Source organism: Arachis hypogaea, chromosome 1, assembly GCF_003086295.3.
Source record: "Arachis hypogaea cultivar Tifrunner chromosome 1, arahy.Tifrunner.gnm2.J5K5, whole genome shotgun sequence".
Taxonomy (NCBI): domain Eukaryota; kingdom Viridiplantae; phylum Streptophyta; class Magnoliopsida; order Fabales; family Fabaceae; genus Arachis; species Arachis hypogaea.
In genome coordinates, this window is record NC_092036.1 from 10232917 (window position 1) to 10246464 (window position 13548).

Here is a 13548-nt window from a genome sequence, read left to right on the forward strand (position 1 = left end):
GACCCTCTTGGCAGAAGTGTGGGGGGGAGGAGGTTGTTCCACCGGTGATTCGGAGGGTTAAAGGAGACAGAAAGTGAAGTGTTAAGTTAAAGTTAGATTTAGAACTTGAATACCTTAGATAACTTACCTAATTTATGGTTTAGTTGGGTCTTTAAGCTAAAATATGAATGTCGGAGTTCTAGAAATGCCTCTGGCTTTTTCGGGACCTTTTATATTAACTATGTGGGAAGATTTACCATACTGAGAACCCCCGGTTCTCATTCCATACATATTTTTGTTATTTTTCATATGCAGGTCGAGAGGCATCACGTTGAGCGTCTGGAGACCTTCCTTACAAGCGAAGACCTTCCATATATATTCTAGCCATTAGCTTCGCAGGTCGAGTCTGGAGCTTAATATCTGTATTTTGGAACTCTGATATGTATATTATGTTTTCAGCTTTCTTTGATCTTGTCCATTCTGTCTTACGCTTATACGTATGAGTGTGACACGATTTTTTTTAAGGTTCCTCGTTATAAAAGTATTTTCAACTATGTTTATTTAAGTCTTTTCTTTTAGAGGTCCTAATACCTTGCCACCTCTGCTTACGACTTAAGTGTAAGGCTCTGTGTGGTAGAGTATTATATTATGGTATCAGAGCAGTTCGTTCTTGTAGAGGCTGAGGGACGGACTGACTATGCTTCTGAGCATACTCTGGGTGTGTGTATGTACTAATTAGGATATCTAATTGATAGATATGGCATATTTGTTTATGAGTACGCATTTGAAACTTTGAAACATTAGAGTTGAGATATTGAGACTAATCACCTTAATATCACTTGTTTGGTGTGAACAGGAACCAAATGATGACTCGTGGATGTGGACGCGATCGAGGCAGAGGACAGAATATTAATGCGAAACCTGAAACAAATATGAATAATCCCATGGACTTTACGAATTCTTTGGAAAACATGGTGGCTGCTATGTAAACAACGGCTGAGGCCATTGGTCAGCAAGTTAATAACGGAAACGGGGTAATGGCGGAAATGGGCCGATGACCTTAGCAACTTTTCTGAAGATAAATCCAACAACTTTTAGACGAACCACAAATCCCACAGAGGTTGATAATTGGTTTCAGGTGATGGAAAGAGCCTTGCAAGCGCAACAAGTGCCTGAAGATCAGTGTGTTGAGTTTGCTACTTATCAGCTGATGGATGAAGCTCAGTATTAGTGGCAAGGGACCCGATGCCTTCTGCAGCAAGATAATGTTGCAATCCCTTAGGATGTAGTCCAATCCGAATTTTATAAGAAGTATTTCCCAAACTCAGTAAGGACGGCAAAGGAGCTTGAGTTGTTACAGCTGTAGCAGGGTCCTATGTCAGTGACAGACTATACCAATCGGTTTGAGAAACTATGCCGGTTTTCTAGAATTTGTCACGGTGCTCCGGAGGATTTTGAAGAATGGAAATGCATAAAATATGAAGGTGGTATGCGGAGTGACATTTTGAGTACAGTGGGTCCAATGGAGATCAGAATATTTTCTGAATTAGTAAACAATAGCAGAGTTGTCGATGATTGTGCGAGAAAGGCAGCATTGGACAAGGGTGATCACCGAACTTTTGTTAGGAGAGATCAGGGGAGGAACTTTGCGCCTAGAAGACAAAATTTCAATTGAGGTGGTTATGTCCCACAACAACATTTGGGTCAGAATAACTTTCGAGGATTCAATAATAACAACAACCAGCGAAGAGGCAAAGGAAGGCATATTTGGAATCCTCCCAACAACTTGACATGTAGGAGATGTGGGGCATATCATCCTAATTCTCCATGTAGAGCTAGAGTAGGTGTATGCTACTACTGTGGTGGAGCCGAACATCTGTCTTGGAATTGTCCAGAGAGGAAGAGACAGGAAGCTGAGAAAGTTCAGCAGCAGAGACGTGTGTTTACCATATCGGCGGATGGTGCTGAAAGGTCAGACACTCTGATCAGAGGTAAATGTGAAATTGGTGGTACAATCTTAATTGCTTTATTTGATACTAGGGCATCACATTCATTTATATCATTTGAGAAAGCTAATGAGTTAGGATTGAAGATTACCATGCTAACATATGATTTGCATGTACATACTCTTGCCTCTGAGACCGTCGTAACTAGATTAGGTTGTCAACAAGTTCCGTTCCGAATTAAGCACCGAATTTTTGTCCATGATTTAATTTGTCTACCGATGACTGGCCTCGATCTCATTCTGGGATTGGATTGGTTATCAAAGAATCATGTTCTACTCGATTGTTTTGAAAGATCACTGTAGTTTATGTCGGAAGGTTCAGAAGGACCGGTGGTGGCGAATGGATATTATTTGAATTCTGTCATGGTGAATTGTAGTGGAAGTGAATGTTCGGAACTCATACTATTGGCTGCCAGTGTGTCGAACGATGAACAAAGTTTGAATCGGATTCCAATTGTGAATAAATTTCCAGAAGTATTCCCTGAAGACATACCTGAATTTTCTCCTTCTTGAGAAATCGAATTTGTAATTGAGCTGGTTCCTGGAGCAGGACCAATTTCAATTGCACCTTACTGAATGTCGCCTTTAGAGCTAGCTGAACTTAAAGCTCAGCTAGAGGAGTTAATAAGTAAGAACTTCATTCGTCCTAGCGTTTCTCCATGAGGAGCACTAGTATTGTTGGTGAAAAAGAAGGATGGAAGTATGTGGCTGTGCATGGACTACAGACAACTAAATATAGTGACAATAAAGAATAAATACCCATTGTCAAGAATTGACGATCTGATGGACTAATTGCAAGGAGCTAGTGTCTTTTCCAAGATCGACCTAAGGTCTAGTTATTACCAGATAAGAGTGAGAGATGAAGATACCTCGAAAATCACTTTCAGAACTCGATATGGTCACTATGAATACACTGTGATGTCATTTGGGCTGGCAATGCCCTTACTGTGTTTATGGACTATATGAATTGGATATTTCGTCCTTTCCTGGATAGATTCGTTATCTCTTCATTGATGATATTCTAATCTACTCTAAGATTGAGGAGAAGCATGCAGAACACTTGAGGATCGTGCTGTGGATTTTGAAAGAGAGAAAGTTGTATGCTAAACTTTCTAAATGTGAATTCTAGAAGAATGAGGTAAAATTTCTAGGTCACGTAGTGAGTAAGCAGGGAATAGTTATGGATCCTTCTAAGGTTGAGGCAGTAATGGATTGGGGACGACCTACATCAGTGACGGAATCAAAAGCTTCTTAGGTTTAGCAGTATATTATCAGAGGTTTATCAAAGGCTTTTCACAAATTGCATTGCCTTTGACAAAGTTAACTCGAAAGGATGCGACATTTGCCTGGACATCAAAATGTGAGGAGAGCTTTCAAGCCTTGAAGCAGAAACTGACTACAGTGCTTGTGCTTGTGTTACCCAAACCTAATGAGCCTTTTGAAGTGTATTGTGATGCTTCGCTGAAAGGTCTGGGGTGTGTGTTGATGCAACACTGGAATATGGTAGCTTACGCATTACGTCAGTTGAGACCTCATGAGATAAATTACGTAACTCATGACTTGGAATTAGCAGCAGTTGTATTGTAGTGGAGATTTGGAGGCATTACTTGTACAGAGTAAAATTTTGAGTCTTCTCTGATCACAAGAGTCTCAAGTATCTCTTTGATAAGAAGGATCTCACCATGTGAAAAGGAGGTCGATGGAGTTGCTGGAGGATTACGACTTTGAGTTTAGCTACCACCCAGGGAAGGCGAATGTTGTAGCGAATGTCTTGAGTCGAAAGTCGTTGACAGTCGCTTGGATGATGATTAAGGAAGAGGAGTTGGTGAGCAAGTTTGGGGATTTAAGACTGGGTGTCAGAGAATTTAATGGGAGTGTATGCCTGAACCAACTGTAGATCTCTAGTGATTTCAAGTCCGAAATTTTAAAATCTTAACAAAACAGTCAGGAGTTATAGAAGGTGTTGCCGACAATCGAAAAGGGAAAGCGATGGGGAGTTTCGTGGGACGGATATGGAATATGGAGGTACAAGGGTAGGATCTTCTTGCCGAATGTTGGGAATTTGCGGCAAGATATCTTGAAGGAGGCGTATAGGAGCGGATTCTTTATCCACCCAAGAAGTACCAAGATATACCATGATCTAAAAGCAATGTTCTGGTGGCCGGGAATGAAGAATGATGTGGCATTGCATGTTTCAAAATGTTTGACTTGTCAGAAAGTAATTGAGAGCTAAGGTTACCTATCCTAGACATTGACCACAAAAATATGATGATTATGAAGAGTTAATCCTACTTAGTCAACCCTACATCGAGGATAAGTCAAGTAGGCATAGTTGATTTCAATCCATAAGTCTTATGTCAACACTTAGGGTCACATAGAGTCAATAGAGACCAAATCAACTAACTACTCTAATGTATCAAATAAGAACGGACATCATTGACTCAAGGATCACCAAAGTCATCAATTTCAAGCCAAGAGTGGAGGAAAACTATGTAAAAACTAAGCCAAGAATTTTATCAAACACTTGGTGTGCATGAAAATAGAATAACATTAAATTGCATGGAAAATAAAATCTAACTACCAAAAGCAAGACATGATAACAATAATTAAAGAAAATAATAAATGAACATAAAACATAAATTGCATTAATTGAAAATTAAATTAAGAAAGTGTCATAAACATAAAAGAACAAAAGGAATGAAAATAACAAATAGAAGGAAAGAACAAAGTTGCAATAATAATAAATGACAAGAAAAAGTAAAGGAAAACAAGAATTAAAAGTAGAAATTACAAGAAATTAAACTAAAGAACCCTAATTCTAGAGAGAGGGGGGAGCTTCTCTCTCTAGAAACTAAGAGAAAACATCATAAAAATTAAACCTAATTGCCCCCTCCCCCTTCACATGGAAGGATGCCCTCTTTGATATAGCACTCAATCAGCTTCAGAAGGTCCAAAATTGGGCTATAGAGGCCCAAAAATCGCTCCCAGCTATTTGCAATAAATGAGTCACGCGCTGGGACTTGTGCGTACGCACACATGCTGATTTTCTTCTTGTGTGTGGGCACAGGTGTTGATTTCCATTCTGTGCGTGGGCACAGGTGCTGATTTTGACCCTTGTGCGTGGGCACAGAAGGTGTGCATGGGCACAGGCTGAAATGCTTCTCTCTTTTGATTTCTTCATGTTTTCTCCCAATTTCATGCTTTTCTTCCACTCTTTTCAAGCCATTCCAACAAAAGTCTGCTATTTGAATGAATAAATGTGGGTTTATATGATGAAATTCACTCAAATCAAACCAAAATATATCGTCAAATATTGATTCATCAAACACCAGAGACCATCCGGAACATTACAATCTTTAGAAATTCTGCAATAGAAGTGGGAAAGCATTGTCATGGATTTTGTGTCAGGTTTGCCAAGAACTCGAGTTGGATTTGACGTGGTTTGGGTGATTATGGATCGGATGACGAAGTCAGCTCATTTTTTACCCATTTGGATGAATTGTACGTTAGAGGAGCTAGCACGTTTGTACATCAAGAAAATTGTAAGGTTGCATGGCGTGCCTACCACCATAATCTTTGACAGAGATTCTCGTTTCACTTCAAGATTCTGGGGGGCGTTTCAGAAAGCATTTGGAACTCAATTGAGTCTAAGTACCGCGTACTATCCCCAAACCAATGGCCAATCAAAGAGAACAAGCCAAGCCCTAGAGGAAATATTGAGGGCTTGCGTTTTGGACTAACCGGCGAGTTGGGATCGGTATATACCGCTAGTGGAGTTTGGGAATAATAACAGTTACCATGCGAGCATCGGAATGGCTCCGTATGAGGCTCTATATGGGAGAAAGTGTTAATCTCCGCTATGTTGGTATGAAGCTGGGGACACAAGTTTGTTAGGAACTGAGTTATTAGCTGAAACCGCCGAACAGATTAAGAAAATCCGAAACCGAATGCTTACCACTCAGAGTCGTCAGAAGAGTTACGCCGATCAAAGATGGAAACCGTTAGAATTTAATGAAGGAGATCATGTATTTCTAAGAGTTACTCCAACAACAGGAGTGGGTAGAGCGATCAAGGCAAAGAAATTGAATCCTCGTTATATCGGTCCGTTTCAGATTCTGAAGAAAATTGGACTGGTGGCGTATTGAATATCTCTACCACCGCATCTTTAGAACATAAATTAGTTCAATTGAGAGAAGATCTAACGCTTCAATTGACTTTGATTCGAATTAACGATAGTAGTATTAAGCGATTACGCGGAAAAGAAGTCACATGAGTAAAAGTTGCTTGGAGTCAAGCTGGAATTGAGGAGCACATTTGGAAACTTGAGTCAGAAATGAGAAAAAACTATCCGCACCTATTTTCAGGTAAATGAATATGAATTTTTGGGAGCAAATTTCTTAATTAGGTGGGTAAGATGTAAACACTGTAAAATTAATAAATAATTAGCCAATAAATAAATTATTATTCATAGAAATTAGAAAAATCAATTTTTATAATTTAGAGGAGTAGAAATATTGAAAATACGAATTTTGACACTATTTTTAAAGATTTTGGCCCAAAATCAGTCCAATAAATCGAACCGGTTGAACTGAGCCCAAACCTGCCCAAGGCCCAACCTATATAAACTTTCCAACGAAGCTTCCTTCTTCATTTTCATGTGTGATACGCTGAAAGAAGAGAGAATCACGCTGAAAAAACCTAACCCTCCTTCCGAAAATTTAATAGTCCATAACTTTTAATCCAAAATTCTGATTGATGAGCCGTCAGCAAACACGTGTTCGTATCAAAATTCTCTTCAATTCTATCTGAACAAAGAGCAAGAAATTTGCATTTTTTGTCCAATTCTCTCCCTTGTCAATTTCGTGACTTTAGAGTTTGGGTATTGAAGAATTGAATAATTTTGATGGTTTAAGTGAACTCTAGTAGCAGATAATCACTGAATTTTGTTCAATTGATCCGTGGGTAAGCTAAAAAATGGTTAAAACCTTGTGAATCATTGAATTAGTGAACCTTATGATGATTATAGTGATATTGTGTGAAATAGCTGGTTGATTTGGAGTTTAATTGGGCGGTTTTGGAACGAAATCCAGGTAATTGGGGAAGCTTGAAGCTTGTGAAAGGAGAGGTTTTTTAGGTGTTCTAAGCTTAGGGAGAAATCGGCCAAGGTATGATTTTGTTTTCTCGTAGTTAATATTTAATATCACGTGAAAACTTAGGCTAAAAGACTTTAAGATAGGAATGAACTGAATGAATTATTGATGGATTGTGTATATGGTATATGATGTGTGGTTTGGCTTTTGTAAATAATTTGCTATTGGAGTTGGTTGGTTTTGAGAAAAGATTTAATATTGTGATTGGTTTGATTTTGAAATAATTTGATACTAGAAATGATTTGAATGATTGAGAGGTGTTTGGTTTGGTGGTTAGGACCCTTAAAAGGTGGCAGAAGTTTAAGTTTTAGAGGAGATACTGCCGAAATTTTTATAAGAATTGGAGTTTTGATTTAAAATGTTATTTTAAAAAGAAAAAGATTATTATGTGGCTTGTATATTTGAGACTATTTGTTGACCCTCTGTCGCAAGATGTGATCGGGCACTTTAACTTTCCGAGTTCCTCCATGGGTATGTCGGAATATTAAATTACTGAACTTGGAGTTTGACTCCATAGATATTATTTTTGAACTTGGGGATACGCGCATAGAGGGACGGTCAAATGGTTAACTACCAGGATATGTCGGGCTGGCTATATAACCGACATATGAGACTCATAAGTCATAGGATAGACATACATCATGTGCATTTATATGTTTTGCTTGTGTGTGTATTGTTTTGGTTTGCCTAATTGCTTAACTCTACTTATCTGCTACTTGTTCTATTTGTTGTAATTGCACCTCTGTCAGTGCTTTCCTTACTTGAATTGTATGTGTATATTTTCTTAAAGACCCCTCTTGGCGGAGGTGTGAGGGGGCGGGTTGTTCCACTGGTAATTCGGAGGGTTAAAGGAAACAGAAAGTGAAGTGTTAAGTTAAAGTTAGATATAGAACTTGAATACCTTAGATAACTTACCTAATTTTTGGTTTAGTTGGGTTTTTAAGCTGAAATCTAAGTGTCGGAGTTCTAGGAATGCCTTTGACTTTTTCGAGACCTTTACATTAACTATGTGAGCACCTTCACTAAGACCCCCTAATTCTCATTCCATACATATTTCTATTGTTTTTCAGGTGCATGTCGAGAGGCACACGTTGAGCGTCTGGAGACCTTTCTTACAAGCGAAGAACTAAAGGAAGAAAAGTTTGAGAATATTTGAAGTTTTGAACATTTTTGAAAATTTGAAAAGAAGAAATAAGTTTGCGAAACAATGATTTCAAAAAGACTTCCGCTAAGCAAAAACTTTGATATCTAAATCGTTTTCTTTGATAAAACGCCCTTTAAAGGAACAAATGCACATATTTAGGGGGAACTCTTGCAAAATTTTTTTTCTCCAAAGCTTTCTATAAAACAAAGTGCATTATTGTTGCTTTCAAAATCATTTATAAATACATATCCTCAAAATTGGTTTGTCATTATCAAAAAGGGGGAAATTGTAAATCATGTTGCTTGTATGCGAAATTTGTATTCGTAGGTTTTGATGAATGACAAACCAACAAACGACATGAAGAGTCAAACCAACAAACAACTTGAATGAACAAGCATGAAGAGTTGAAAGCAAACACAACAACAACAAGAAACTCAAGTCCACAACATTTGAAGACAAGTATAGAGTCTTAGGACTTAGGTAACTTCTTGTTAAGAACCAATTGCTAAATCTCTCAACACACACTCACAAAATGTTTTGATGCACATCTTGCAATTCGATGCTAGCCAAAAGGTTTTAAAAACTTGTTTTCAAAGGTACAAAAGCATAGGAATTGACTCCAACAAGTTTGAGATCAATCCTAAGCATTTTGAAGTGATTTTAAGCCATTTTTTAAGGTTTGCATCGATGCACACTCATCTTGCATCGATGCAAAGCATGCAACGACTTGTTGCATCGATGCAAAGATGTTTGCATCGATGCAACCTAGCTGAAAATTCAAATTTCAGCATCAAAGACACATTTGCATCGATGCAAAGTGTTATGCATCGATGCAAATATTTCAAAAACATAAAAAACGGCTAGTTTTGACATAAATGCTCCATCCCATTAATTCCCCAACGTTTCTAAGGTTTGGGGAATCTATAAATGGATGGATTGAAGCCTTATTTCATAACTTTGAGTATTTGGAAACTATCTAGTTCATATTCTTTCATTCTACACATTTTTAAGTGATATAATACACAATTTGAGAGAGCAATATCAATTGGTTCAATAGTGCTAAACTTGTAATCACACACTCTTCTAGAGAGCACTCATTTCATCTCAACAATTCTTTGAGAATTGTTTTCTTGTACACCTTGTAAATTGGAGTGTGATCTCCAAGGTTGAGTCAAGAGTTGTAAACACTATAGTCGGTGAGGATACCAAAGAGGTATACTAAGTACTCAAGGCAAATCTTAGAGAAGGTATCTCTAAGTGGAGTGGGTTAGTATACGAGTGGTGATCATATACCGTGAGGTGTTAGAAACTAAGGACTCGGATTGTAAAAGGTTTTGCGCGAGCACCTTGAAGCTTGGCAATAGTGGAACTTCTCAATTGCGATTGAGAAAGAAAGTGGACGTAGGACAAGGATTGTGCCGAACCACTCTAAATAGCGTTTGCATTTCTCCAAACTCATCTCTTCAATATTATTGTCTTTTACTTTTAAGCAAATAAATTGTGATCGAAAAGTAGCTTCGTAAGTACTTAAGGAGTGGCTTAAGTCCGATTGGTGAAAAGCTTGATCAATTTATTTGAGTTGGTGTCTATTGGAAAGTAAAAGCTCCTTATAAATGCTTAGCAATTGAGTTAAGCTCTTGGAAAAATACTAGTACAATAACACTTTTATATATTGTCTTTAACTTTTGTAAAAAGATTCATTGTTATTGCAATACTCAATTCACCCCCCCTCTTGAGTAATTGTGCATAGGTTCTACATCTTTTAGACTATCATATTTTGTTTTAGGCTATATATATATATATGTTTATAAAATCTCCACATGTATATTTTGTATTTTGTCCCTCCTAGAGGTTGACTTGGAGATACATGTGTTTATTTTGTAGTTTGAGTTTTATTTTGGGTTGTATATACATATACTCTGACCAGCCTTAGTTTCGCAGGTCAAGTCTGGAGCTTGATATCTGTGTTTTGGAACTCTGATATGTATATTATATTTTCAGCTTTCTTTGATCTTGTTTATTCTGTTTTACGCTTATACGTATGAGTGTGACACGATTTTATGTTTTCATTTTTGTTTAGCTTATTCTTCAAGGCTCCTCGTTATAAAATTATTTTCAACTATATATATTTATTTAATTCTTTTCTTTTAAAGGTCGTAATACCTCGCCACCTCTACTTTACGACTTAAGCGTAAGGCTATGTGTGGTAAAGTATTACAGTAGACATAACATGACAATCAGACATGTTAGCACGACTTAGATCTTCAATAGCATATTTATGTTGATTTAAAAATATAATTAGCTTCAGGTCCCATAAAATAGTGAAAACTACTCAAATCTTGAGAGAAAAAATATTGTTAAGATCTGTTATTAAATTGTCAATTTTAAAACTATTATTGTATGTTATAACAATGTCATCAATATAAACAAAAGAGATAATAGAATTATTATTTTGTTTAACAAACAATGAGTGATTAGATGTTGTGTGCTTGAATCCAAACTGCATTAAGAAGTATGATTTAAAATATTGAACTGGGTTCGTGGAGCCTCTTTGAGGCCATAAATGGCCTTTTATAGTTTGCACACAAGATTAGGTTTTATTTGAATAACTTTGAGACCGAGACATGCAAACTTGTTCTTCAAACTTTTTATTAAAAAAAAAATATTGTCAAAGTCAAACTGTTTCAGAGATCAATCAAAAGATAAAATAATACTAATAATAATTTTGATTGTATTAGGACGAATTACAAGACTTAAAATTATTAGTGGTTTCAAACTTATTTTAAATAGTAACAATTAACTCAATATGAAAACAGGACCATATCATATCTTCTATTTTTTTAGTTGTCCAAGGTATTTTCTAGTTTGACAGATCAAACACTAATTTATCGCGGATTTGAGCTCTAGTTAAAGATTTACCATTAACCAATAAATTGCTATATGCACAAGACAGGATTTGAATCTCCGACACTTGTTTAAAAGAACGAGTGAGTTGACTACTCGACCAACCTAAATTAATTGACATATCATGTTTTCTACTCTTGAAGCAAGGAGCAACAACTTAACAACATCAGCAATTAAATAATGATAATAATCTTAACTATTTGTTCAATAATTTTCCAATTAGTCCTATGCAACGATAGTAGCAGTTCTTCTTCTCCAAATTCACCATGGCTTCTTTCATGCTCAAGCTAAGCAATAATTGCATACCATCTCCTTCCATTAAGGTTCCACTGCTCACATATACTAATATAGTAATATGGACAATATAATTCAAATGCTGCTATAGCTAGAGCACCATTTATTCAAAGAATTTTTTAATGTGTAAAATTACACTTATATTATATATAGCATTTCATTAAGTAGGTGGAATGCTACTATATATTTTTTTTGCATGTCATGAATAAAGTCAACTACGTGCACCGATTTGGTTTTTGATTGAAATTTTAGAGATTAAATCGATACACATAGTAAATTTCAATTATCATTTTAAGAATTCAGTTATCTGAAATAGACTATTCTAGAGTGTATATTATTGTATTCTAGAGCTTAGTTTAATTTTGGTCTTAAAAAGAAAATATGGAAAAGGATGTTGGTAATTCCAGAATCTAAAGCTGAAAAAAGTTGACATTTTTTTCCAATTTTTTCGGGTGAGTAGTTTGGTCTGTGAATAAATCAAATTTTCAATCTTTTTCTATTTCAATTCATGTGAAAGGGTGAAAGATTGAATTTTGAATTGGTAATGATAACTTATAAGAGTTTAAGAGTTTCAGTTGCTATATGAAGTTGAGTTTCGTGATTCAAATATACCCAAACTCTACAAATTTAGGTACAACTAATTTCAGCTTGAAATCTAACTCTGCTGTTATTTAGTAATGATTACATTCTTGTGATCTTTTCAAATAAGTTAAACCACTTAAATTCTACTCTCTTTTTTACCATTCTATTTTTGTTATCAGGATGAAAAAAAAGAAGATAAAAAGAACTAAAATATAGAAATATTGGATCCCAAACAGTTTATCATTTTCATTTCTAACATAAGATCTCTTTTGACAGATTAATGAAAGCATAAGCACTTGGAGACAGTTATAATTTAGAGTTTATGAAGGGTAGAAGAATTTTAGAGGTTAATCCAGATCATCCTATCATCAAAGACTTAAATGTAAGATCCTAGTTCAATACTATTGATCAATAACAGTCTTTAATTTATCAAACTTAAAATTTTTGAATGGAAAAAGTTATTTAAAATGTGTTTTTTTTTTTTTGCACTTTTTGAAAATTTTAAGATATAGAATTGCATATCTTGAAAGTTTAGAATGTAAAGTGTTCTAGCATTAACACAAAGTTTGAGGAAGGGACACACTAAATTAACTTGATAATTACCTCAGCTGCTCATTCTATGGCTAAAAAATTACACAAAAATAAATATAGGTGTAAGTTTTATAGTTGTAATTTTGATCAGAGTTTTAAATCTCTTTGTTTTTGTTTTTTTTGTAAGCAGCATTTAAATATTCACTGTAAATACAAAACACGCCGAATAAATCAAGATTTTTTAAAATAAAAAAGTTAGTAAAACGAAGAGTTAATTATTCTTAAATTAAGATAATAAAATAGATATTTCATGAGAATTATAAATTTAATTGTAATTAACTCCTCACTTTATTATTTTAGTAAGTATCTAAATTTCATGTTTGCTTTAGCGTAACACATGCTTTTAATGCAAGTAAAAATAAGTTATTTGGTCAGATTAAATGGTCTTTTTCTTTTTTTTTTCAAAGAAAATATTGCACAAATAATATCTATGATATCTAGTTAGCAGTAGTTACTACTCAATAATTGAGTCTAAAACACAATAGGTGAAAAATACTAAAATAATTAAGATATAAATTATTATTTTTACTCATAAAAATTTATAATATTAATAAATTTATTTATGAAAATTTAGCATATTGATAAATTTATTTTATTCAGAAAAATTTATAGTTATTGTTGACATATAAAGACAATCATGAGTAGATACAAAACTAATTTTATTTATTTCTAAATAAAAGTAATTTACTCATAATATATCCTTATCAATTCCTCTCAATTTAGCCTTTATATAATTACAATTCTACTATGTATGTATTTTTATAGCAAATATCATCTTAATATAGTAACAATCAAATACGTTATATATATATATTTTTTAAATACACAATTAATTCATCAGAACTACAGTAATAGTACCCTAATAATATTTTGCATACAATTATATCATAGAAAACATT